This window comes from Saccopteryx leptura, chromosome 6 (genome assembly GCF_036850995.1).
Source record: "Saccopteryx leptura isolate mSacLep1 chromosome 6, mSacLep1_pri_phased_curated, whole genome shotgun sequence".
NCBI classification, from domain to species: Eukaryota; Metazoa; Chordata; class Mammalia; order Chiroptera; family Emballonuridae; genus Saccopteryx; species Saccopteryx leptura.
This window is the reverse complement of record NC_089508.1, coordinates 90,574,045-90,600,973: the sequence shown is the minus strand read 5'-3', so window position 1 is coordinate 90,600,973 and position 26,929 is coordinate 90,574,045. Positions and strand designations below refer to the sequence as shown.

General features: G+C 38.6%; 1 non-coding gene and 2 pseudogenes across 1 annotated transcript; 2 read left to right on the top strand and 1 right to left on the bottom strand.

Annotated features, from left to right (window-relative positions):
- Positions 1-760: 760 nt before the first annotated feature.
- LOC136377124 (cold shock domain-containing protein E1 pseudogene) lies at positions 761-4,533 on the top strand (annotated as a pseudogene).
- Positions 4,534-10,810: 6,277 nt separating this feature from the next.
- On the top strand, positions 10,811-10,886 carry TRNAN-GUU (transfer RNA asparagine (anticodon GUU)). Its single transcript has one exon. It is a non-coding gene; the product is annotated as a tRNA-Asn (tRNA).
- A 10,123-nt stretch (positions 10,887-21,009) lies between these two features.
- LOC136377123 (synaptonemal complex protein 3 pseudogene) lies at positions 21,010-21,559 on the bottom strand (annotated as a pseudogene).
- Positions 21,560-26,929: the final 5,370 nt, after the last annotated feature.

Below are 26,929 nucleotides of genomic sequence, written 5' to 3'. Positions count from 1 at the left end.
TCTATCCATAGCATGAAAAGGAAATAGCAAATAACTCTTCAAGATCTCTTTTGATAAACACAAGAAACTTACCCAATATAAGAAACACAGTTATTCCTGTCACCGGCCTCATATTCAATGACAAACTAGGATCATGGGCCCAGAGCTCAGTCTTTCTGATTAAGATAGCAGAAGCAACAGCTACTAGTAAAGACTTACAAGAGCAGCTACCACTGTGTTGTTGCCAGTATCTTGTCAGCCAATGACAGAGCAGTTCCTTCTCTAGGTCTTCCTCCTCTGTTTTACTCATGTCCACAAAAAGAAGGTGAGAATGTCAACCAGACACATTCAATTCACGAGATGCCTACTAAAATTATTTGTGAGGTTTAAAGTTTGGCTCTAGATAAGGAAAATCAACCACAAAGTTGCATCTATCCAGAACCTTTCTTTTATCATTTTTTTCTCTATACTGTACATCAAAGAATTTGGCTGATGCTTTATGGCACTTGAGCAAAGTATCATTTAATCCCATAAAAACCGTACTGAGCTCTGTGCTGTAAGGAGATGAAATTTCCATTCACATTTCAGAAAATGCATGTGAAATTCAAAAGTAGTTGGTGATGTGCTCATGGGGATAAGAAAAATTAATAACATTGAGACTAAAAATTTAACCTTTTGAAGCTCAGGTTTTCTATAGAGTTCCCTGGACTCATATACCTACTATCATCTAAGTAAACAGTTTATAATGCATCTGCTTTTGACCTAGCACCTGATGACACAAATGGTACTCACTTTCATTCTTATTCCAGATGTCCTTAATATTCACCTTCCCTATGTCCAAGCTATGGATGTTGTGCACCAGAGATGGTAAAGCAGAAAAAAAAAGAAAGAAGGGCAAACAAAAAAGATAGAGGAAGTAAAGATGATAGAAAAGTTAGTGGAGAGGAGAAAAATCAGTATAAAAATAGGTAAGGGATAATCAGGGAAAGAAAACTGAGAGAAAGTTGTTTAAGAAAGTTTATGGAAAGGACTTGGTCTTTTGGGTTAAGGGCCTCTGAATCCTTGACCAAACACACTCAGTGAGAAGTTATGAACTAGAGCTTGTCTAAGCCATATTTTCTGCTTTCTGTTGAATGTAACTGGAAAATATAAACTTACCTGCCCTGTTCTCAGAAAAATAATGTTGTCTGCAGATGAAGCAACCCCCTCTTGTGACTGAATAAATGAACTGCATAACCAAAACCAGGCCAAAAGTCAGTCAGGAATCTTTTGAAAGGCTCTTTCCTCACATCTGAAATTGATAATATTTGTTTTAAAACCTCTGTACTCATCATTTTTTCTGGTCCTGTAACACTCCCAGAAAGGTTATAATTGTTTTATTGCTTTATTTCAGTGATATTCACAATGATTCTCAGTCATTAGCTTCTCTTGAATTTTCCTTTTCTCTCTAATCTTCCCATATTTAAAAGTTGGTTCAAAAGTCCATATTCTTCAGTGTTATAAGAAGATTGGTACATTTTAGGCACTCAAGAATTATCTGTTTATCTAAAGGATATTTTACTGCTTCATATTTGTTTTTTAAATATCCCCTAATTCTTCTGAGCAGTATAAATTAGTAGGTGAGTCATTATTCATGAATTTAATGAGAGAAATTATGTTGAGCTACTCCTTAAATTCTAAATAAAATCTTCCAATATTATAGAAAACATTTTTTTTTTTACAGAGACAGAGAGAGAGTAAGAGAGAGGGCTAGATAGGGACAGACAGACAGAAACAGAGAGAGATGAGAAGCATCAATCATCAGTTTTTCGTTGCGACACCTTAATTGTTCATTGATTGCTTTCTCACATGTGCCTTGACCATGGGCCTTCAGCAGTTTGAGTAACCCCTTGCTCAAACCAGCGACCTTGGGTCCAAGCTGGTGAGCAAACCAGATGAGCCCACGCTCAAGCTGGCGACCTCGGGGTCTCAAACCTGGGTCCTCCGGCCTGACCTGTGGTGGCACAGTGGATAGAGGGTCGACCTGGAAATGCTGAGATCGCCGGTTCGAGACCCTGGGCTTGCCTGGTCAAGGCACATATGGGAGTTGATGCTTCCAGCTCCTCCCCCCTTCTCTCTCTCTGTCTCTCTCTCCTCTCTCTCCTTCTCCCTCTCTCCTCTCTAAAAATGAATAAAAATAAATAAATAAATAAATAAATAAATAAATAAAAGACTATCTTCACTAAAACGAAAAATTAAATATTTAAAAAACCTGGGTCCTCCGCATCCCAGTCTGATGCTCTATCCACTGCGCCACCACCTGGTCATAGAAAACATTTGAACAAAGGGATTCAACAGAATAAATACAGGGTTAAATTTTTGGTCAAAATTCAACAGACAACAAACTTCTTAAACTTCAGGTGGGGAAAATCAGACTATCAAGGAATGGGAGTAAATGTCACAGTAACTATACTTCATTCATTTAACAAATATTTATTGGGAGTTGATTCTGTGCCAATCTCATATACACACATAAACACACACATAAGTTATTAGCATGCTATTGATGAAACTATAAGAACAAATAAAACTGAAATAAGAAGCAGCAATACTTACATCAGGCAAAATACTTTAAAATAAAGGTTGTACTAGGAGACAGAGAAAGACCCAGCAATTCTATCTCTGAGTATTATTCGAAAAAACCCAAAACACTAATTCAAAAAGACATCCTTATTTTTATTGCAGCACTATTTACAATAGCCAAGATATGGAAGCAAACTGAATGTCCATTGGTAGACAAATGGGTAAAGAAGTGGGACATATAGACAATGAAATATTAATCAGCCATAAAGAAAGATGGGAATCTTGCCATTTGAAAAAATATGGATGGGCCTAGAGATTATAACAGATGAAAACAAATTCCATATGATTTCACTTATATGTGGAATCTAAAAACAAAATTAACACTGTATACTGAGCTATGCTGCGTATGGCGGCACTGTAGAGAGGGTGCTGAGCTGTTGATTATGACAGAGGCATTGACCTGTTGAGTATAAAGTATAATAGAACAGACTTTGCCACTTAAAACTGCTCCTTCAAGTTTACATCAGGCAAGGAACAAAGCTCTAAAACAACCAACAGGACCAAAGAAGAACCCACAACACTTGATCTGAAACAAGAAGTCTGTGCCTACTCAAAGCTTTGAAAGAGCACTTCCCTGCACTGCTGGTAGTCATTGCTTTCTTCAGAGCTGTACTGTGAGACTGCCTGCTGCAGCAGCAGGTGTATTCTTTACTAGCTTGATAAGTCATTTCTCTAACTTTTTTAAATACTAGCAACTTTAATTCTTTAAAATGTGTTGAAAAATAATTAAAAAATACCACTGAAAGTGCAATATTTCTTTATCACTGTGCTTTGAGCTTTGATCCACATGTCTCCACAACAATGAACACAATGGGTACCACAGTGGCACTTCAGCAGCACTGTGTGAAACTGGGGTTACTGAAAAGCTGATAATGTCTTACAGATTCACTCAGTCTTCAGAATGTCAAGCTAGATTTTTCCTACACGGTTTATAGTATTATGAGAACCTGTAGGACTTAAAACTAGGAGATGATGTTATATTAGAAGTAATATCTGACCTGTGGCCCAGGAAACCCAGGGCTGTTAAACTGGTAAAGATAAAAGCAGAAACCCTCCCTGAAGAGCAAATGAATGGACAGAAAGTGTTTTATCTGAATTACTGAAGATGTGGAGGAATGTTCAGCTGAAACCCAGAGATAAAATAAACTTTTTCATTGATAATAACAAACTTTTTAATGCTATAAGTGCTCAAAAACATTATGCTGTTAAAAAAGAAACAAGCCTACTGTCAAGGAGTAGTTTGCATGAAGAAGGTGTTTAGGCTTATTAAAAGAAGTGATGTTGTAAAAGAGATATTCTTTCACTGAAGTGAATTTTAGGGTGACTTAGGAGCCTTACAACTTGAAGAAGATGTGGAATTCATAATCAAGGATAGAAATAGTAAAGAAGTTTAAATATTTAACAGATATCAGACTATTGCCTCAAGGAACAGCCATATTTGAAGATACCAGCACTGAACATTGAAGAACTATAACCGAAGTTATTTGAAATGTACTCAGTAAAAACCAGAATGACTTATTGCCAGGACATATCTTAGTTGACTTTGTGATTTCAAAAGAGCTTCTGTTTGGAGATAAAAATACAAAATACAAAGTGACCCTCTTAAAGGGTGAGTATATTAGGTTTAATATTTCGACAGACTGATTTGATAAATTAGAATGGGCAACCAACATGGAAGTTCTACCAATTCATTTAAATTCACTAATGAAGCCAGAGAAATGGGTGTAACTGCTGTTATAAGAAATGGTTTTGGTTTCAACAAATGTGTGGATCATGGTGTTCATGTGCTTCCACTATAGTGAAATTCTGGGTGGGAACTAGGTCCATATTGCAGATGAAGTCAAGTTTACTGTGGTTCCTGGTGTGCTCTCTGCCCAAACAAATCATGCTATTAGGATTGGGCTGTACTCCACTAAGATGTTACTGTTGTAATAATGTAGGTGGGGCCAAAGTTACATTAGTGGGTTGGGTGTGTTGTGAGGACTTTATGGCTTCATCTCTACAGCTGTAACAATGTTGATCTCAGACTTCTGGGTTCTCTTCTCCATGTCTCAATAGACCTGGGGACCAGACATGAAGCACCTCCATTCTTCAGGGGTGAGAGTGGATCTGCAGAGCTAGCTGTGGGATTTGTCTCTGCTACTCTTCTTACCAAGAGGTGAGGGAGGCAGGATCTTATTAGGGGCCTCACTTTAGCTTTCTCTGTCTCTGCTGAATGCAAGCTGTAGGCAGACTGTGGAAACGCTGGTTGTAACCCCATACTCTGGCCACTTTGGTTTATCTCCTCCTCTGCCCCTTTATCTCACCACTCTCCCAACAGAAGGAGATCCAGCCACTCCAGGTTTCCCTCAGACAAAATCCAGACAACCTGAGCTTCCCTCCTCCCCAAAACCCATTAGAGAGAAAATAAAAAACCAGTCACTCAGTTTATATCCTTTCCAGATCCCACCATGAATGTGTTTTATCTTCTGCCCCCCCCCTTTACAACTCGTCCCACCTTTAGCCCACACAGTGTGTGGATCTTTCAGGCATGCCTGTGAGCTCAGCTGGAGTTCCTTCACTGCATTGTAGTTGTTCAATTTGTTAAAATTTCAAGGGAAGAGATCAGAAGAATCTCTCACGCCACCATTACTCTGACATCATTCCTGGGTCTCTTTTGAGCCATTGTAAGTGGTATTGTATTTTTAATTTAGGTTTTCCACATGTTCATTGCTAGTATACAGAAATACATTTTATTTTTTTGCAAGTTTATTTTGTATCTTGTGATCTTCTGAACTCATTGGACAGTTTCAGAAGAAGTTTAGTTTGTTTGTTTGTTTGTTTGTATATTCTTTGGCATTTTCTACATAAACAATCATGTTATTTATAATTAATGGAAGTGTTATTTCTTTTCTGATCTATATGATTGTCTTTACTTTTACTTGTTTTATTTAACTGACTAGAAAATCTAGCATGATGTTGAATTAATGTGATGAGCATGTATATTTTGCCTTGTTCTTGATCTTTGGGGGGAAAGTATATAGTCTTATCAGTGAGTACATTTGTTATTAGCCATTGAGAAAGATCCCAATTATTTCTGTTTCTGAAAGAGTGTTTCTTTTTTATAAGGGTAAATTAGTGTTGAATTTGAATTTTGGCAATTCTTTTCTCTTCATAGGTTAATGTAATCATGTGATTTTTTTTAGCCTGTTATATGGAAGATTTCCTTGATTGCTCTTCAAATATTGAAGCAATCTTGCATTCATAAAATAAATCTAGATTTGGTGTAATATTTTTACTATATATAAATTCTATTTGTTAATATTTTTGTTAAGAAATTTTGTATCTATTTGAGTAAAAAATTTCTTTGTAGTTTTTTTTTACATATGGTCTTTGTCTGATTTTGGTATCAGGGTAATACTAGCTTCATAAAATAATTTAGAAATTATTTATTCTTTCTATTTTCTGGAAGCAATTGTGTAGAATTTATGTGGACTCTTCAAATGTGTGGTAGAGTTCTCCAATAAAACCATCTGAGCCTGGAGAGTCTTTTAAATTCAATTTTTTATATCTTCATAGATATTGTGACTTCTCCTGCTCTGGAGACTCACAGCAACGTTTGGGAACAGGTGCTTTGAGAGCACTGTGCCTCTCATAGAAATAGGTTCCTCCATCTGCAGTCTGCATGGTTGTGATGTGCAGGGAGCTGTTCTTTCTGGTCTTTCCAAACTGAGCTGTCAGTCTTTTCTGGTTCTTTGATCATTTCTCCACTTTTAACTAACATTATCAAGAGAACAGGACAGGACTCCCTTCGGGGCTTTGCTTATACCAGTGTAAGCTGTTAAAAGTGCTTGAGGAATTGCAGTATATGGTAAAGGTCTCTCCTTCTTATAGAAGCAGGGATTGAGGAATTTGCTTTATCTGTAGTCCTTTCACTTTTGTTCAGAAAAACAATAGGAGGCATCAGAGAAAGTCTGATCACATTTCTGTTCTCTGAGCAACAATGGTCTCTCTCATTCTTCTTGTCTATTTTTCTCATCCTCTCCATTTCACCCACCCAAACCCTTCTATCTCCCTTTTTTTCAGTTGTTTGTTTGTTTTTTAACAATTTTTTTTGCTCTCAATCAGAGACTCTCATTCTGGCAAATGCCTGTAGATGATATCCCATAATGTTGTATTCTCTGGAAGCAATCAGAGAAATCTCAAACTCAGGTGATATGTGCATCTATAAGATCAACACTGGAACTGTGAGTAACATCTCCCTTTTCTTCCTCCTCTGAAAGAGTTGCCAAATCTTACTACTCCTAAGTAGGTTTTCCTTGTACAAGCTGCTTTCAGAACACCTGACTAGGCGGTAGTGCAGTGAATGGAGCATCAAACTGGGACATGGAGAACCGAGGTTCAAAACCCTGAGGTTGTTGGCTTGACCATGGGCTCATCTGGCTTGAGTGCAGGCTCGCCAGCTTGAGCACAGGGTCTCTGGCTTAAGCGTGGGATCATAGACATGACCCTATGGTTGCTGGCTTGAGCCCAAAGGTCATTGGCTTGAAGCCCAAGGTCGCTGGCTTGATCCCAGGCTCACTGGCTTGAGCAGGGCATCACTCGCTCTGCTGTAGCCTCCTCCCCGCACCCCGATCAGGGCACATGTGAGAAAGCAATCAATGAAAAACTAAGATGCCGCAACAAAGAATTGATGCTTCTCATCTCTCTCCCTTCCTGTTTGTCCTTCTCTGTCCCTCCTGACTCTCTCTCTGTCTCTGTCAAAAAAAAGAGAGAGAGAAAAAAGAAATCTATGTTTTATAATAAGTCTAGTGGCTGTGAAGAAGTTAGATTCAAGGAGTTGAATCTAAGCAAGAAAACAATTAGAAAGCTAATAAGTTCTTGGACCCAGTTCGTGTGTGTGCGCGCATGCCTTTTGTTTCTACAAATTCAGTCAGCTAATTATAAGCTCATTAATAAAAGTGTTAGAAATTCTTCCATTGAACTTTATTCCAATAATGACGGGACCGGTTTGGGAAATTGTCCCGCTGTGGTAACTGTGATGGCTCTTTTTTTGTGTTGTTTCACTTTATCAACACCAGTGTTCAGTAAACCATAAGTTCTCCCCACTCAGTCCTGTGCTGTACACTCCTTATTCTACACATGTTCAAGTAACAGAACAGATCCAGTGAGTCCCCTCTGACAAACAGATTCAATACCATCTTGTTAATGATTTCTTGAAAAAAAAAATGTTTTCATTTACATATCTCTTAAACAGGATTTATATGCAGCTCAGTATTTTTTTTTAAATATTTATTCTTTTTGCCCTAAAAATGTGAGAATGACAGTGAGAGGAAGGCAATAACAGCATAACCTAAGAAGCTGGGCAGGAGCTAAGTAGTTACTAATGTAGGTGTTAGAAAAGCTGAAACTCAAGCTTTCAGATGAAAAGGTCCAGAAGCAAGTTAAATCATGTTGACAAAATCCAGGAAGGCTCCAGCATTAGCAGCTTCTGGAGTACCAAAGGAGTATTAAACTGATAGATGGTTTGGAAATCTGCAAAATAAGCACAGCACCAGATATTCCGCCTGCCTTACGTACCTGGAAATTATAAATGGATAAACTTAAGCCATAGAGTTCAAGTACTTATTCATGATCACAGTCACAGTATACATTAAAGCAGGGGTCCCCAAACTTTTTACACAGGGGGCCAGTTCACTGTCCCTCAGACTGTTGGGGGGCCGGACTATAAAAAAAACTATGAACAAATCTCTATGCACACTGCACATACCTTATTTTAAAGTAAAAAAACAAAATGGGAACAAATACAATATTTAAAATAAAGAACAAGTAAATTTAAATCAACAAACTGACCAGTATTTCAATGGGAACTATGCTCCTCTCACTGACCACCAATGATAGAGATGCCCCTCCCAGAAGTGCGGTGGGGGCCGGATAAATGGCCTCAGAGGGCCACATGCGGCCCGCGGGCCGTAGTTTGGGGACCCCTGCATTAAAGGATAGAACAAATTTTGTAGTAAACTTCCCCTATCAATGGGTTTTATTTAATGCAAATAGTGACATATAAGAAATACAAAACACTGATAATCATGTAGTGGGAAGGTTGAAGTAAACCAAAACAAAAATCCCCAATGAGTTAAAAGAGGCAACATTGCCTGTTCTGGATGAAACATGCAGGTTTCCATACCTGGTATTTGGTAAGAGGGTATATCTATTTGTTGCATTTCTGCATGTGAAGAAATATGATTTAAAAAAAAAAAAACAACTAGCTTCTAGGAAGTAGCAACAATGAGGGGTAAATATCACCTGAGTTTAACCAGATTATTTTAGATAGGTTTGAGTAAGCATCTAGTACACTTGGAGTCATGCCAAAAGAAGAGACAAGAGATTTGACTCAATGATATGTCTAATGTACTGGTGGGAGTCAAGGTTAGTAGTGTTTAGTAACAGTCCAATTAGTTGAGGGAGCTACAGTGACTAGAATGTTTGTTTATCTGTATTTACATTTCCCCTGATTATTAAAAACACTGGCCCCTGTTGGTTGGCTCAGTGAATAAAGCATTGGTCTGGCTTATGGACATCACAGTTCCATTCTAGGGCACACAGAAATAACTGTCTACTTCTCTCTCTCTCCCCCTTCTCTCTCTCTTCCTTCCCTGCAGCCAGTGGCTCAATTGATTGGCGTATTGACCCCCATACTGAGCATAGTTTATTGATCCAGCATCAGACCCTGGAGCTAAAAATAGCTCAATTGAGTTGAGCATCATCCCCAGACAGGTGGTGGCAAGTGGATCCCTTTAGGGGTGCATGCAGGAGAATGCCTCACTATCTCCCTTTCTCTCACTTAAACAAAAAACAAAAAACGTAATTTGTTGATTCCAGAGTAGCATCAGCCATGGTTTGGGTGCAGCAGGTGCTCTAAAAGCACTGTATCAATGGCACAGAGGTATGTGGCTGAGTCCTCAGGCTGGGATGCCTCTATGTACAAGTAGCTGTAACCCTTTGTAATGTTAAGAGTGGCTCTAACTCATCCTTCCTTCTTTAATCCCCATTTAAAATAATTACAAACAGGATCTTGGGGCTTTTTGCAGATTCCCATCAGTACCAGTGTAAAGCATAAAACGATGTGGAAGGGAAATGGCAGGTGAAGTCGGTGCTCTTTCCTTCCTGAACATGCAGTGACTGAGGACTCTGTTCCACGATCGATTTGCTGCTCGCTCCTGTTCAGAAAGATAAGGTGAGACATAGAAACTGGTCTCTCTACAGAGTTTTTATTTTCTTCACATAGTCTCAAATAAAACCTAGAGGTTCCTGACTGCATTGATCTCCTTTCCCAACACCACCCCAGACTGTTAGGAATGTCTGCAGTCAAGGACTTACGGACAAGATGAAGCCATAGGATTAGCAATGAGGTTGGCAAAAGATTATGTTCCATTTGTCCTGCCCAAGTATCCTCAGCAAAGTAATGTTCTTCAGCCTCTATCTGTGGGATGTTCTGCTTCAGAAAACAGGATTCGATATCTGGTTGCCAAGCCAATCAGAGACAAGCTCTTGTAATTGTCCTAGAAACTCACCAACTAATTCTGCCCTAGATTCATTTGCTGAGGTTCAAAGAAAGGATCAAACACTGCTTTCTTGAGGCCAACTTCATAAACATTGAGAAAATTCCTCTTGAGTCCAAAATAAACAAAGAGAGTTAACAATTTTTTAGGAGTGTGCTGCCTGGTCACGGACTGCTATTAAGTTTAGAGAGAGTTGTGGGTGGGATGGCAATCTGTGGTAGAAAAAGCACTGTGGTTAGAAATCCTGTGTATGAATTTGCAAAAAGGTTTATTAAACTTTTAAATCCTCCCAGATTATAAATGTGCACACATACTATGTACTAAACCATCTTTAATTTATATATATTATTCTTATACAAAATCATACATTTACAACAAGAAAACTAAATCTTAAAGAGATTAAGTGACTAATTTGAGGTCAATTATCCAGTTGGTGGCATGGTAAGAATTAGGACATATATCCATCTGACTCTGGAGTCTATGATGTTTGGAATCGGCCATGCCACTTACATTTGTGAAGTTCAGTAAATGTTTTAATCTTAGAGAAAATATGCTGTAAAAAGAATGGGAGATTAGTTTGTGGTTATAGTTCCTAATAGTCAAAAACAGGGGAACAACCCAAATATATGTCAGCTAGTAAATGGATAAACAAAATGGGTTATATCCAGGCCCTGGCTGGTTGGCTCAGTGGTAGAGCATCGGCCTGTTGTGCAGGAGTCCCGGGTTCGATTCCTGGCTAGGGCACACAAGAGAGGCGCCCATCTGCTTCTCCACCCTTCCCCCTCTCTTTCCTCTCTGTCTCTCTCTTCCCATCCCACAGCCAAAGCTCCATTGGAGCAAAGTTGGCCCAGGCGCTGAGGATGGCTCTGTGGCCTCTGCCTCGGGCGCTGGAATGGCTCTGGTTGCAATAGAGCGATGCCCCAGATGGGCAGAGCATCGCCCCCTGGTGGGCGTGCCAAGTGGATCCCAGTCGGGCGCATGCAGGAGTCTGTCTGACTGCCTCCCTGTTTCCAACTTTGGAAAAATACAAAAAAAAATAAAAATGAGTTATATCCATCAATGGACAAAAATGTATTTGGCAATAAAAAGGAGTTAATATTAATCAATGCTACAATATAAATGAATCTCAAAAACATTATGCAGAGGAAAAGAAGCCAGACAGAAGAGATCACATATAGAATGATGCCATTTATATGAAATATTCAAAAAGGAAACCTATAAAAATATAAAGGTAAAAAAACGAGTCCTCCTAAATTCTCTCTTCTATGATTACTGCAATGGGACGGGTTCTGACTTTGGTTCAGAATTGCTAGCTCCTAATGCAACTAGGCTTCACCACAGTTAACCCATGACCACTGGGGGCAGCTGGGGAGCCAGTGTAAGCATCACAAAATGTTTTAGCGGGACACCAGGTGACAGTGCTTCAGGAAAGAACTTCCTTTTTGATCATCGAAGCATGCAAGAGTCTGATTCTCAAGAAAAAAATAGAGATTTAGATAAAGGCTCCACAAAGTGAAGACATTTGAGTAAAGACCTAAAGGAAGTTCAGAAGTTCACCATGCAGATATTTGGGCAGATAGCATTACAGGCAGACAGGGCAAAGACAGAGGCAAAGGTGTCTATGGCAACATGCTTGGAGTATTTAAGGAATAATATCTATTGCTTCTGATGAGAAGTCAGGCATCATTCTTAATGATGTTTCATAGAACACTTTTATCAATTTTCTTCGTGTATTAGCAAGATTTCTTTTCCAATTAAGCAGACACTCTGAATATGGATTTGCCTTTGATGCATGCAATGCTTCCACTAAAACCACAATGATGGACTTGCAGAATTCCTTATTCAACTCAAGGAAATCCACATAGCATTGCCTGAATAAAGAGCTTTTCTTATAGAAAATCAAGTAGAGCATTGAGTGGAGATGTTTGCTATGAGCAATGAGATTTGGAATGGGTAATGGAAGAGGTTGTTATAAATACCAGCTACAATCATATAATCACTTGCAACAACAAGGACTAAAATGCTTATGAAGCTTTCTTTTTCATTTTGATATAAGGAAATGTATGGATTTATGAACCATTTTGTACTTCCCTCTCCTATTTGCCTACATGCAGTAGCATAAAGTGTGTTAATAAAAGTTATTCTTATACCGTACCTCTTTATATTTCAGTAAACTATAGGATATTGATGTGAGAGTGTAGCTCAGCTACACAAGGAAAGTACATCACCCAAAGATGGACAAATGAACTTTGTGATCTCTTTGCAGGAAAGGGTTAGCTTAGTTTTCATAAGGTACTGTCATTGCTTTGTATTGGATCAATTTAACCATCTGAAAATATATTTTTCCTATTTTGCTTTCTTATATTGTTCTGGATTGGAGCTGTCCATGCCAGAGACTTGTGCAAGATTTTGAAAGTAGTCATGATGCAGCACCCATATTTTTATGTTCTGCAGGATGACGCAGGGCTCCAGGCTCTGTGACAATACACACACATGCTGCTGATGATCTGCAAGCTCAATTTATTAGGGTTTTAGTAACTGTTTAGATTATATTTAGAGGTTAACAGAAAGAGGAGGCTTGCTCTTAAGCTAATGATTAACATGGTGTAATATTTTAAACTAGAATTTTTAAACCACTCTAAACACTTATATGCCTCTTAGCTAAAATTATAATTGCATCATATTACTTAAGTTAAAGTTCTTCCTTCAAAAGTCATCAGAGCCCTGGCCAGTTGGCTCAGTGGTATAGAATGTCAGGGAGTGACGTCACGGAAATGGCGCCGTGAGCAGCGCGTCCGACAGATCTCCCCAAAATCACAACAAATTTATCAACTAGAAACAGGAAAATTTATCTTCGGAGCAAACTGAAAGCAAAAGGACTGTTATCACTCGAATCTGAGAGACGAGGGTGTGGAGGAAGCTACCGCAGGGACGTTCATTCAAGCCGCGAGAAAGTGCGCCGGTGGTAAGTCATCCCGCACTCGGAAACCGCCGCCGCGCCGCCGCCGTCGCCACCGCCGCCGCCGCCGCCGCCGCCGCGAGCGGTGGGTCGGTTGCAGAGCCAGCGGCAAACAGCCGCTGGCGCGCTCCCGGTCTGATTGCAGACCGAGCATTGCAGACCGAGCACCGCTAACGTTCCCAGCGGCCCGCGCACGGGAAGCAGGAGAGGCCCCAGGGCGGTATTCCCTACTTGGGAGATTCTCTCCGCGGGCGGGGCACCTCACCCAGCCATTCAAGCTAACAATCAAGCGTTGGGGGAGGGGCGCACGCAGGCAGCCTGAAATACCTTCGGGAGCACAGCTGCGACCCAATTACTAAACTTAACTTAACCCGTGAAATCTGCGCACCCTCGGTTCTAATTGATAAGATCTCTCTCAGTTCACCGACCCAAGACAAGAGGCGTGATATTTTTTGGTGCCTCTCGCTAAAGGGGCGGGGGCAACTTCTGATTGATAGAGCCTCCATATTTAGGGATAAACGCTAACAAGAAGAACTTGGCAGATAATAAGATCTATACCACACTAGTCGCAAGCAGAGACTAGTGCCTCTTCTTACCGGCCAAAACAGGCTACAAAGTGTGGAAAGCCTGGGTTGAGAGGTCCAACAGAATGCTAGGCGCTGAACAATCACCTTGACAACAATTGACTCCCACCCCCGCCTGATTACACTGGAGGCCCTGACTGTCAGAGCCCTTCCCAGAGCCTTGCACTGAGTGGGGATAGAGTGGGGATTTCCCAGCTCTTTGAGCCGCTTACTCCCCAGGCAGAAGCAGTGGCAGCCTTGGGGCTGGATCGCCAGGCTGCTGGTTCAGGAGGGGGGGACTGGGAGAGAGAATCCACGAAGGCGAACTCTCTCGTCGTTAGACCCTGCAGACGCCGGCAGGCCTTGACTACCAACAAGAATAAAGCCAATTGTGTGACATTGCCATAGAACCCCATCAACTGCAAGTCCCTGCCTGGGTGTGGTGCAGGGGCAGGGCCTGGGGTGCAGAGTCGCCGACCGGGAAGAGGGAGAGAGGAGAAGGAGGAAGAGGTTGACATCTCAAAATCAGGAAAAATCCACAGACTTTGCAGCTTGTTCCACTGTTTGTTGGTTGTTGTTTTTTTTTTGTAGTTGTTGTTGTTTGTTCCTTCTATCTTATTGCCTTTATTTCCTCCACCTCAGCCCTTCTATTCTCTGCCCATCTTATGCTTCCCTTTTCTTGAACTACACTACCCATAAGTGTTACATTTTATTTCTCTCCTTCATCCTCACCCTCCTTTGGGGTTATACTCCAGGACACTTAATTCTCACTCTCTCCTCTTTTGTTTTTTTTGCCTTATTTTGTTTTTTTCTCTTCCTTTTTTATTTCTTCCTTCGTTTTTCACTTTTTCTTATTTTTTCCTTTCTATTCGTTTTTTCTTTTCTCATTTTACTTTCCTCCCATTTGATCCTCAATCACGAACAAATTAGTTAATTTGGGACTCAAGGTTTTTTTTTTGGCTTTGTTTTTCTTTTTCGGTTTTGTTTTTGTTTTTTTCTGGTTGGTTTGTTTTAGTGGCATTTTGGGTCCTCCCAACCCAAGGTCTCCATTGTATTTGGTCTTTGCTCCACTTAATACAACGTATTTTTACTTATTGTTTTTATTTTTTCTTCTTGATTATTCCTTTTTTTTTTTTTTTGTCCTTTTTTCTGGTTCCCTCTTGTCCCTTTCATTATATCTCTTGGTTGACCGTCACCCGCAGGCAGATCAACTTATGCTTGTCTAAGATTTTCTTCCCTTTTTTTTTTTTTTTTTTTTTTTTTTTTTATTTATTTATTTATTTTTTTTGCCCCCTTGAACTCTTCACCGCAAACCAGGCCCTCCATTATAGGCACGATATTTCCCTGAGGAGGGGAGAGGAGGGAAGGAGAACAAAGAAAAAAAAAAGGGGGAAATAATAAATTATTACTGCTTTTTTTTTTTTTTTTTGTGGGGTGTTTTACCCTTTGTTTTATTTATTTTTTTTTTGTTTTTGTTTTTGTTTTTGTTCTTGTTTTTTACTTTTTACTCTTTATTAATTCTAATTAGTGCTATCAACAAGACCACCCGCAGATGCCAATAAGAAAGAGGAAATCGAATATTATGGATACAAAAGAAAGAGAGGTAACACAAATAGATGTGGAAAAATCTATGGAGAAAAGACTTAACATATTGGAAGCCTTGGAGCTAAATGACAGAGAATTTAAAATAGAAATCTTAAAAATACTCAGAGATATACAAGAAAACACGGAAAGGCAATATAGGGAGATCAGAAAACAACTCAATGAACACAAAGAATATATTACCAAGGAAATTGAAACTATAAAAACAAATCAAACAGAAATGAAAAACTCAATTCACGAGCTGAAAAACGAGGTAACAAGCTTAGCTAGCAGAACAACCCAGATTGAAGATAGGATTAGTGAAATAGAAGACAAACAACTTGAGGCACAACAGAGAGAAGAAGAAAGAGACTCAAAAATAATAAAAAACGAGAAAGCCCTACAGGAATTATCTGACTCCATCAGAAAGAATAACATAAGAATAATAGGTATATCAGAGGGAGAAGAGAAAGAAAATGGAATGGAGAATATACTCAAACAAATAATAGACGAGAACTTCCCAAGCCTGTGGAAAGAACTAAAGCCTCAAGTTCAAGAAGCAAACAGAACACCGAGTTTTCTTAACCCCAACAAACCCACTCCAAGGCACATCATAATAAAGATGACACAAACCAATGACAAAGAAAAAATTCTCAAGGCAGCCAGGGAAAAGAAGAGTACAACATATAAAGGAAGGCCTATTAGATTATCATCAGATTTCTCAGCAGAAACTCTACAAGCTAGAAGAGAGTGGACCCCAATATTTAAGGCCCTGAAAGAGAGGAACTTTCAGCCAAGAATACTATACCCATCAAAGCTATCCTTCAAGTATGAAGGAGATATAAAAACATTCACAAATACAGAAAAGATGAGAGAATTTATCACGAGAAAGCCCCCACTCCAGGAAATACTAAAGGGGGTTTTCCAACCAGATTCAAAGAACAAAAGAAAACAACACCACAAGTAACAGCTCCACCAAGAACACAATAAAACCAAACTTAAACTGTGACAACAAAGGAAAAAAAAAGGGGGGGAGAGAATGGAGATTAACAGTAGCAAAGGACGATGAAGTGCGGAAATACTTATAAGATAGGGTACTACAATGAATATGGTAGGTACCCTTTTCATTACTTAATGGTAACCACCCTTGAAAAAACCACCACAAAAACACATGACTTAAAAAAGGTAGCAACAGAGGAAAGAAGTATGGAACACAAACAAACAGAAACAAATGATAGAAAAACAAAAGAGAAGAATCAAACTAGATACAAAACTAACAGAAAGCAATTTATAAAATGGTAGTAGGGAACCCACAAGTGTCAATAATTACACTAAATGTAAATGGATTAAACTTACCAATAAAAAGACACAGAGTAGCAGAATGGATTAAAAAAGAAAATCCAACTATATGCTGCCTACAAGAAACACATCTAAGCAACAAGGATAAAAACAAATTCAAAGTGAAAGGCTGGAAAACAATACTCCAAGCAAACAACACCCAAAAAAAAGCAGGTGTAGCAATACTCATATCTGATAATGCTGACTACAAGACAGAAAAAGTACTCAGAGACAAAAATGGTCACTTCATAATGATTAAGGGGACACTGAATCAAGAAGACATAACAATCCTTAATATATATGCACCAAACCAAGGAGCACCAAAATATATAAGACAGCTACTTATTGACCTTAAAACAAAAACTAACAAAAATACAATCATACTTGGAGACCTCAATACTCCGCTGACGGCTCTAGATCGGTCATCCAAACAGAGAATCAATAAAGATATAGTGGCCTTGAACGAAATACTAGAACACCTGGATATGATAGACATCTACAGGACACTTCATCCCAAAGCGACAGAGTATACATTTTTCTCTAGTGTACATGGAACATTCTCAAGAATTGACCATATGTTGGGCCACAAAGACAATATCAGCAAATTTAGAAAAATTGAAATTGTACCAAGCATATTTTCTGATCATAAAGCCTTGAAACTAGAATTCAACGGCAAAAAAGAGGGGGAAAAACCCACAAAAATGTGGAAACTAAACAACATACTTCTAAAAAATGAATGGGTCAAAGAAGAAATAAGCGCAGAGATCAAAAGATACATACAGACAAATGAAAATGAAAATACGACATATCAGAATCTCTGGGATGCAGCAAAAGCAGTAATAAGAGGAAAGTTCATATCACTTCAGGCCTATATGAACAAACAAGAGAGAGCCGAAGTAAACCACTTAACTTCACACCTTAAGGAACTAGAAAAAGAAGAACAAAGACAACCCAAAACCAGCCGAAGAAAGGAGATAATAAAAATCAGAGCAGAAATAAATGAAATAGAGAACAGAAAAACTATAGAAAAAATCAATAAAACAAGGAGCTGGTTCTTTGAAAAGGTCAACAAAATTGACAAACCCTTGGCAAGACTCACCAAGGAAAAAAGGCACAGGACTCAAATAAATAAAATCCAAAATGAAAGAGGAGAGATCACCACAGACATCATAGATATACAAAGAATTATTGTAGAATACTATGAAAAATTATATGCCACCAAATACAACAATCTAGAAGAAATGGATAAATTCCTAGAACAATACAACCTTCCTAGACTGAGTCATGAAGAAGCAGAAAGCCTAAACAGACCAATCAGCAGGGAGGAAATAGAAAAAACTATTAAAAACCTCCCCAAAAATAAAAGTCCAGGCCCAGACGGTTATACTAGTGAATTCTATCAAACATTCAAAGAAGACTTGGTTCCTATTCTACTCAAAGTCTTCCAAAAAATTGAAGAAGAAGCAATACTTCCGAACACATTTTATGAGGCCAACATAACCCTCATACCAAAACCTGGCAAGGATGGCACAAAGAAAGAAAACTACAGACCAATATCTCTAATGAATACAGATGCTAAAATTCTAAACAAAATACTGGCAAACCGAATACAACAACATATTAAAAAAATAATACATCATGATCAAGTGGGATTCATCCCAGAATCTCAAGGATGGTTCAACATACGCAAAACGGTTAACGTAATACACCATATCAACAAAACAAAGAACAAAAACCACATGATCTTATCAATAGATGCAGAAAAGGCTTTTGATAAAATACAACACAATTTTATGTTTAAGACTCTCAACAAAATGGGTATAGAAGGAAAATATCTCAACATGATAAAGGCCATATATGATAAACCATCAGCTAACATCATATTAAATGGCACTAAACTGAAGGCTTTCCCCCTTAAATCAGGAACAAGACAGGGTTGTCCACTCTCTCCACTCTTATTTAACGTGGTGCTAGAAGTTCTGGCCAGAGCAATCAGACAAGACAAAGAAATAAAAGGCATCCATATTGGAAAAGAAGAAGTAAAGGTATCACTTTTTGCTGATGATATGATCCTATACATCGAAAACCCGAAGGACTCCACAAAAAGATTATTAGAAACAATAAACCAATACAGTAAGGTCGCAGGATACAAAATTAACATACAGAAGTCCATAGCCTTTCTCTATGCCAACAATGAAATATTAGAAAATGAACTCAAAAAAATAATCCCCTTCACGATTGCAACAAAAAAAATAAAATACCTAGGAATAAACATAACAAAGAATGTAAAGGACCTATATAATGAAAATTACAAAGCATTGTTAAGGGAAATCGAAAAAGATACAATGAGATGGAAAAATATTCCTTGCTCTTGGATAGGAAGAATAAATATAATCAAAATGGCCATATTACCCAAAGCAATATACAAATTTAATGCAATTCCCATCAAAATTCCTATGAGATTTTTTAAAGAAATGGAACAAAAAATCATCAGATTTATATGGAACTATAAAAAACCCCGAATAGCCAAAACAATCCTAAGGAAAAAGAATGAAGCTGGGGGCATTACAATACCTGACTTTAAACTATATTATAGGGCCACAATAATCAAAACAGCATGGTATTGGCAGAAAAATAGACACTCAGACCAATGGAACAGAATAGAAAGCCCAGAAATAAAACCACATATATATGGTCAAATAATCTTTGATAAAGGGGCCAACAACACACAATGGAGAAAAGAAAGCCTCTTCAACAAATGGTGTTGGGAAAACTGGAAAGCCACATGCAAAAGAATGAAACTCGACTACAGCCTGTCCCCGTGTACTAAAATTAATTCAAAATGGATCAAAGACCTAAATATAAGACCTGAAACAATAAAGTACATAGAAGAAGACATAGGTACTAAACTCATGGACCTAGGTTTTAAAGAACATTTTATGAACTTGACTCCAATGGCAAGAGAAGTGAAGGCAAAGATAAATGAATGGGACTACATCAGAATAAAAAGTTTTTGCTCAGCAAGAGAAACTGATATAAAAATAAACAGACAGCCAACTAAATGGGAAATGATATTTTCAAACAACAGCTCAGATAAGGGCCTAATTTCCAAAATTTACAAAGAACTCATAAAACTCAACAACAAACAAACAAACAATCCAATAAAAAAATGGGAAGAAGACATGAATAGACACTTCTCCCAGGAAGAGATACAAATGGCCAACAGATATATGAAAAAATGCTCAGCTTCATTAGTTATTAGGGAAATGCAAATCAAAACTACAATGAGATACCACCTCACACCTGTTAGATTAGCTATGATCAACAAGACGGGTGATAGCAAATGTTGGAGAGGCTGTGGAGAAAAAGGAACCCTCATTCACTGTTGGTGGGACTGTAAAGTAGTACAACCATTATGGAGGAAAGTATGGTGGTTCCTCAAAAAACTGCAAATAGAACTACCTTATGACCCAGCAATCCCTCTACTGGGTATATACCCCCAAAACTCAGAAACATTGATACGTGAAGACACATGTAGCCCCATGTTCATTGCAGCACTGTTCACAGTGGCCAAGACATGGAAACAACCAAAAAGCCCTTCAATAGAAGACTGGATAAAGAAGATGTGGCACATATACACTATGGAATACTACTCAGCCATAAGAAACGATGACATCAGATCATTTACAGCAAAATGGTGGGATCTTGATAACATTATAAGGAGTGAAATAAGTAAATCAGAAAAAAACAAGAACTACATGATTCCATACATTGGTGGAACATAAAAATGAGACTAAGAGACATGGACAAGAGTGTGGTGGTTACCAGGGGTGGGGGGAGGGAGGACAGGGGGAGAGTTAGGGGGAGGGGGAGGGGCACAGAGAACTAGATAGAGGGTGGCGAAGGACAATCTGACTTTGGGCGAGGGGTATGCAACATAATTTAATGACAAAATAACCTAGACATGTTTTCTTTGAATATATGTACCCTGATTTATTAATGTCATCCCATTACCATTAATAAAAATTTATTTAAAAAAAAAAAAAAAAAAAAAAAAAAAAAAGAATGTCAGCCTGGTGTGTGAATGTCCTGGGTTCAATTCCCGGGCCAGGGCACACAGGAGAAGCATCCATCTGCTTCTCTACCCTTCCCCCTCTCCTTTCACTCTATCTTTCTCTTCCCCTCCTGCAGCCAAGGCTCCATTCAAGCAAAGTTGGCCCGGGCACTGAGGATGGCTCCATGGCCTCCACCTCAGGTGCTAGAATGACTCTGGTAGCAGCAGAGCAACGTCCAGATGGGCAGAGCATCGCCCCCTGGTGAGCATGCAGGGTGGATCCCAGTCAGGCTCATGCAAGAGTCTGTCTCTCTCTGCCTCCCCGCTTCTCACTTCAGAAAAACCCCCCAAAAAATAAAAGTCATCAGAATACTATGACAGCTCCTGCTGCTGAGTGTCCATCATAATTTGTTTTTGTAACATAGCCACTTTTTTTAACTTCATTTTGTGCACCAGTAGGTAATCAGATTCTTCTCCACGTCCTTCATACTAGCTAGTTTTTCTTCTTGTTCCTCAGATTTCTGCACATCTAGCTCCCACTGCTGAAACAAAGTCAGAAGTTGCTAAGAATATTTTTGGTTAAGCTTCTTTCAGCCTTTGATCTTGTTGGGTTTTCTAAATATGTTCAATTTTCTGGTTACTGGTGTTGCGAGAAGCCTTGGTATACATTGCTAGTTGTTTTCTCTTTGCAAGAAGAGCGTTGTTAATGTCAGCTCCAGATTTTTCCAGCATATTCAGTACTTCACACACACACACACACACACAGAGCCATATATTCAACTACTCTTACAGAAGTCCTTTTCTTCCCAGGCTTATCAATTACTGGAGTCTCTGTGTCAGTAACATCCTCATCTGAACCACTCAAATCTTTTATATCCTCTTTTTTAAAGTCAAAGGCTCTTACAACCTGAAGGTTACCCATGACTATGAGATTGAAGTAAGCAAAAGACAAATTTTATTTTGTGTTTGTGGTTCCAACTGACAGCATGTGTTGGAATCCCTAGAATATCCCTACAAATCACAGTTGGTCCATGCTTTTGTCCACATTCAACTTTCCTTCACAAATGTTACTCTAGCTGACAACTAAATTCAGGCTCCCTACCAGATGCAAAGGCAACACCTTTATGTAGACTTCACCAACTCCAGCAGTTGCTTGCATGAGTCCTAATTCTTATAATTAATGTTTTATTCTACATTACTTCTGAGGGTTCTGCTTCTCTGATCATACCCTAACTGACACAATGCCTAAGAGGAAAGGGCTAAGGAAATAATTTTCATGATGATTGCAGATAACAAGACAGATTTGTGAGCAATTTTTTAAGACTGTGAATGTATTAAAAGATAGTTACACTGGATATCTGTTTCCAAAAAACACAGAAGGAGGTTTTACCTAGAATTACACCTTCTGATCCAGACCACAGATTAAGCAACCATGGTCACTGCCATTTCATGTCTGGTATCTGCGGTGTGCATTTCAGCTTGGCTTCTTCAGCAGGGGAACTCTCTCACTGAGCTCTAATTTTTTTGTTCAGCTTTTACCATCATTTCAAACACTGCATGTTTTCTGAGAACACAAATATTTTGCTGAATCTTGCAAGTATAAGGGTGAAATGGTGAAGCTGATGGATTTAGCTGATTTCTGGAGATTTACAGAGTAGCAGCCATTCTTTGCATTCTGGTCAAAAGAATGCAGGTGAACAAGAAAAATGATCTCTCCACTTGTGAACTGCTTATACCAAAAAATATAGTAGTATGACCCCCAACTTGTGTCATACCGACAGTTCAAGGTGACTGCTGCCCTCTCTTGCATGGATGCATCTGGCTAGTTTTGAGTAACTTTCTGAGCCGTGATCTAGGATCCTGTGGGAAAAGTCACAAACAGACCTGATGTACTGAATAAAATATTGTAAAAATTAGACTAATTTAGAACTCAAAGACCAAATTGAAATCATAACCTGCTTGCTTTGCCTTACTTGTTCCTTTCTCTTCAAGTCCATGTGAAGCACCACACACTTGTGTGCCATCCTTTCACTAAACATTCGTATCCATGTTGGGAACCATCCCTGCCAGAGAAGGTAAAGACCACAAATACCCACAGCAGGCTGGAGAGCAGCATGTGGCACGGATTTCCTGCTCTGATGTGTCTAGTTCTGCCTCAAGCTGAGAGTTTGGTGGCTCTGAGTGTCTGCAACACGTGTATACATAGTGTATACATCAGTCCCTGGGTTCTGATGCCACTTCCTCAAACAGAAAATAGGGTTTCTTACGTTAATCGACCATAGAATCTATGCACAGATGGGAAAAGAGTCTTGGCTCACTTCAAACCTTTATTTTGTCCACTTGATTTTGCTGGTAATTACCTTAGGCAGTACCTGAAAGGGGCATGGAAAACACAATTAGCAGCACTAAAGGTTGGAGCTGAGCAGAACTAAGGATTGAGCCAGTTGATATACAATGATAATTTTCAGAAGAATAATTTTGGGGGCCCATTTAAAACAGAATTTATTATAGGCTCTGAAACATTCTTGTAACTACTTGCTGGTCACTCATTTAGCCTGCACTTACTTTTCTCCAACCATAATCCAATGAAATAATAATAATAGTGCAATAAAACCGCACAGATCTTTGGATTTCTCAATAAAAGGCGATCTTATCCAAAATTCTTCTTCTTCTTGTCTTCTAAAACCCTGGAGAGGATTGGATATTCAGTTCTGTTGTCTTCATGGGTAGAATTGTACTTACTAGTTCATGTGTTCTAGAATTGTTTTGATGTCACATTCTGTCTCATTGGTCCAAAGTTTTCAGTCTCTCTTGTTAAATTTTGTGGATGAGTATTTTAATTTATTTGTAAAATATAGTCAGAATAAGCACGCCAGATCTCTCTGTGTGATGCTATAATCACCTCCCACAGAATGTGATAGCTATAGGCTGCAAGCACTTAGTATATGTCAACACCACAGAAGTTAGTGGCTGAAGTTTTGTGAGCTGTTACATAAAATGTAGAATGTAGCTGTCAACTCTTCCATTTGATTTTATTGTTTTAATAGGTAAATTAATCTAAAAGAGCCACAAAGCAAATAGACAACTTAAAAAAAGGTACCTACAAGGTTTCTTAAAACATTGCAGGTTCTTTAATACTAAGGTCAAAATGACATTAAAAAGTGGCACAGGGGAGAGTTTATAATTAGTTGAAATGCCTACTTCTCTATCCCATTTCCCTCTCACTACTGACAGGTATCTAATGCCCTGGTTTGCGATTATTTGCAACTAAGTAGAAAAGACCATGAGTGCCCAAAGTAATCTGGAAAGCAGCAAGACATAGGATTTCCCTCTTGTTGAAATAACCCTGTTCTGTATTCCTGACAAGACAGGTGCAAGGTCCCTCAGCTGCATATAGCAGCTGCCTTTGAAATGTGGATTCCAGCTGGGTCAAGTTTGAATGGGTAAATTGGGTTGGGAGATTTGGCCAGTCTTAAGCATTGTTGTACCTGTATTCGTGATTTAAAGATAAGAGATTAAATCTGGTAAAGGATAAGCATAAAGCTTAATATTGAAAGAAATATTGAAAGAAGATTTATTACTTAAAATTCCTAAGTTTAATAAATTAATATTTGTTGAGATCTGAGGTGTTTATCTGAAACAAATTTATTGCTAAGCATAACTATGATTGCAAATATTTATTCATGTTTCAATTGTTCTGTTGCCTCCAACCTAAATCTAAGGTAAAATGTGTTCACTGATCCTTGGCTTCCCTACAAGAGACAAACCCGTCATCACCTGCTTTCTTTCCTCCTTACCCACCAAGCCAGGAAAATTGGTAACTTCACAACAACAAAATCATTCAGACAAATGATAACAAAATAGGTTTCTGACTTCTGTAATCTCTCCAGTTTGTACTGAAATACCAAATTGTAACAGCAGTAAAATTATATTCATTTGCAATATAATTCTATGCTTAATTTATTAGAAGTTCTAGGAAAAGAAAAATCTATGGCTCTTCTAAATTCAAATATTTGGCCATGTTCTTGCTATATGAATGCACATATATTGTTCGGTGCAATTCTACAATTTGTATTATAGTTACCCTGAAGACAAAATCTGTCCCAAAATGCTCTTTTATCAGTGAAAATATTCAAAACTACTAATGGTATAAATGTTTTCCAAAATAAAAATATTTTTCTCTCTGGACATTGAAGGAATAAAGATTCTTCTCCACTAATAACCAAAATTTATAAAGAACTTGTAAATCTCAACACCAGGAAGACAAACAATCCAATCAAAAATGAGCGAAAGAAATGAATAGACACTTCTCCAAAGAGGACATACAGATGGCCAATAGGCAGATGAAAAAATGCTCAACATCACTAATCATTAGAAAAATGCAAATTAAAACCACAATGAGATATCACCTCACACCAGCCAGAATGGCGCTCATCAACAAAACAATACAGAATAAGTCCTGGCAAGGATGTAGAGTAAAGGGAACCCTTCTGCACTGCTGCTGGTGGGAATGCAGACTGGTGCAGCCACTGTGGAAAACAGTATGGAGATTCCTCAAAAAACTGAAAATCGAACTGCCTTTTGACCCAGCTATCCCACTTTTAGGAATATACCCCCAAAATACCATATAACTGCTCCAAAAGGAGACATGCACCCCCATGTTTGTGGCAGCATTGTTCACAATAGCAAAGATCTGGAAACAGCCCAAGTGTCCGTCAGAGGACGAGTGGATTAAAAAGCTTTGGTACATATATACTATGGAATACTAATCAGCCATAAGAAATGATGACATCAATCATTTACAATAACATGGATGGACCTTGATAACATTATACGGAGTGAAATAAGTAAATCAGAAAAAACTAAGAACTATATGATTCCATACATAGATGGGACATAAAAATGAGATTCAGAGACATGAACAAGAATGTGATAGTAACGATGGGGGGGATTGGGGCGAAGGAGAGAGAGGGGGTAGGGGGAGGGGAGGGGCACAAAGAAAACCAGATAGAAGGTGATGGAAAACAATTTGACTTTGGGTCAGGGGTATGCAGCATAATCAAATGTCAAAATAATCTGGAGATGTTTTCTCTCAACATATGTACCCTGATTTATCAATGTCACTGCATTAAATTTAATTGAAAAAAAACTACTAATGGTATAAATGTTTTCCAAAATAAAAATATTATTCTCTCTGGACATTGAAGAAGTAAAGATTCTTCTCTACTTTTCCTGAAAACACATCTAGTAAAGGAGTTTATGTCAAATTAGCAAGCTAAAAAATGCTACTTTTGTTTAATAACCTCCTAGAGAAACTTAAATGAGAATAATTGAGTTATTCTATGGTAAATTATCCTCAGATTTCTTTTTCCTTTATATAAATTCCCCAGATTTTATGAAGTCACAGAATAACTAGTAAGTTACCCATATTTTGGCCCTGGCCAGTTGGTTCAGTGAATAGAGTGTTGCCTGGCATGTGAACATCCCGGTTTAATCCCCAGTCAGGGCACACATGAGAAGCAACCATCAGCTTCTCCCCCTCCCTCTCCCCTTCACCCCCTCTTCTCCTCCCACATCCAGTGGCTCCATTGGTTAGAGTGTCTGCCAAGTCACTGAGGATAGCTCGCTTTTTCCTAGTGTCAGCCTCAGGTGCTAAAGATAGCACGGTTGATTTGAGCATCAGCCAGGGGCAGGGGTTGCTGGCTGGATCCCATGGGGGTACATGCAAGAGTCCATTTCACAATCTCCTCTTTTCTCATTTTAAAAAAGTTACCCATATATTTTCTATTCTTTCTAATTCTTATGCCCTTGATAATGGCTATCTTCTGATGCTGACCACAAATTCCAACCTTGGCATTATATTTTCGTCTTGTATATTTCAACTTAATGCTACTCCAATTTGACATACCCACTATTCTAAATTTCTTATCTCACTTTTCAAACTCCTAGAAAGAAGAATCAAAACAAACTTTGAGAGCCAGGGGAGCTCATATATGTATATAATTTTAAACTATCATCACCATACTGTGCATTATATTTGCAGGAATTATTCATCTTATAACTGGAAGGGTGTACTTTTCTGCCACTTTCACCTATTTCATACACCTATCCAAGCCTTACCTCTGGCAGCCACTAATACGTTCTTTGTACATACAAAGGGTTTTTTTTTCCCAACTTTGCTTAAAGCATTGGAGCCATGGCTATAGGAAGAGAAGAGAGAGAGAGAGAGAGAGAGAGAGAGAAAGAAAGAGAGAAGGGGAAAGGAAAGGAATGGAGAAGCAGATGATTGCTT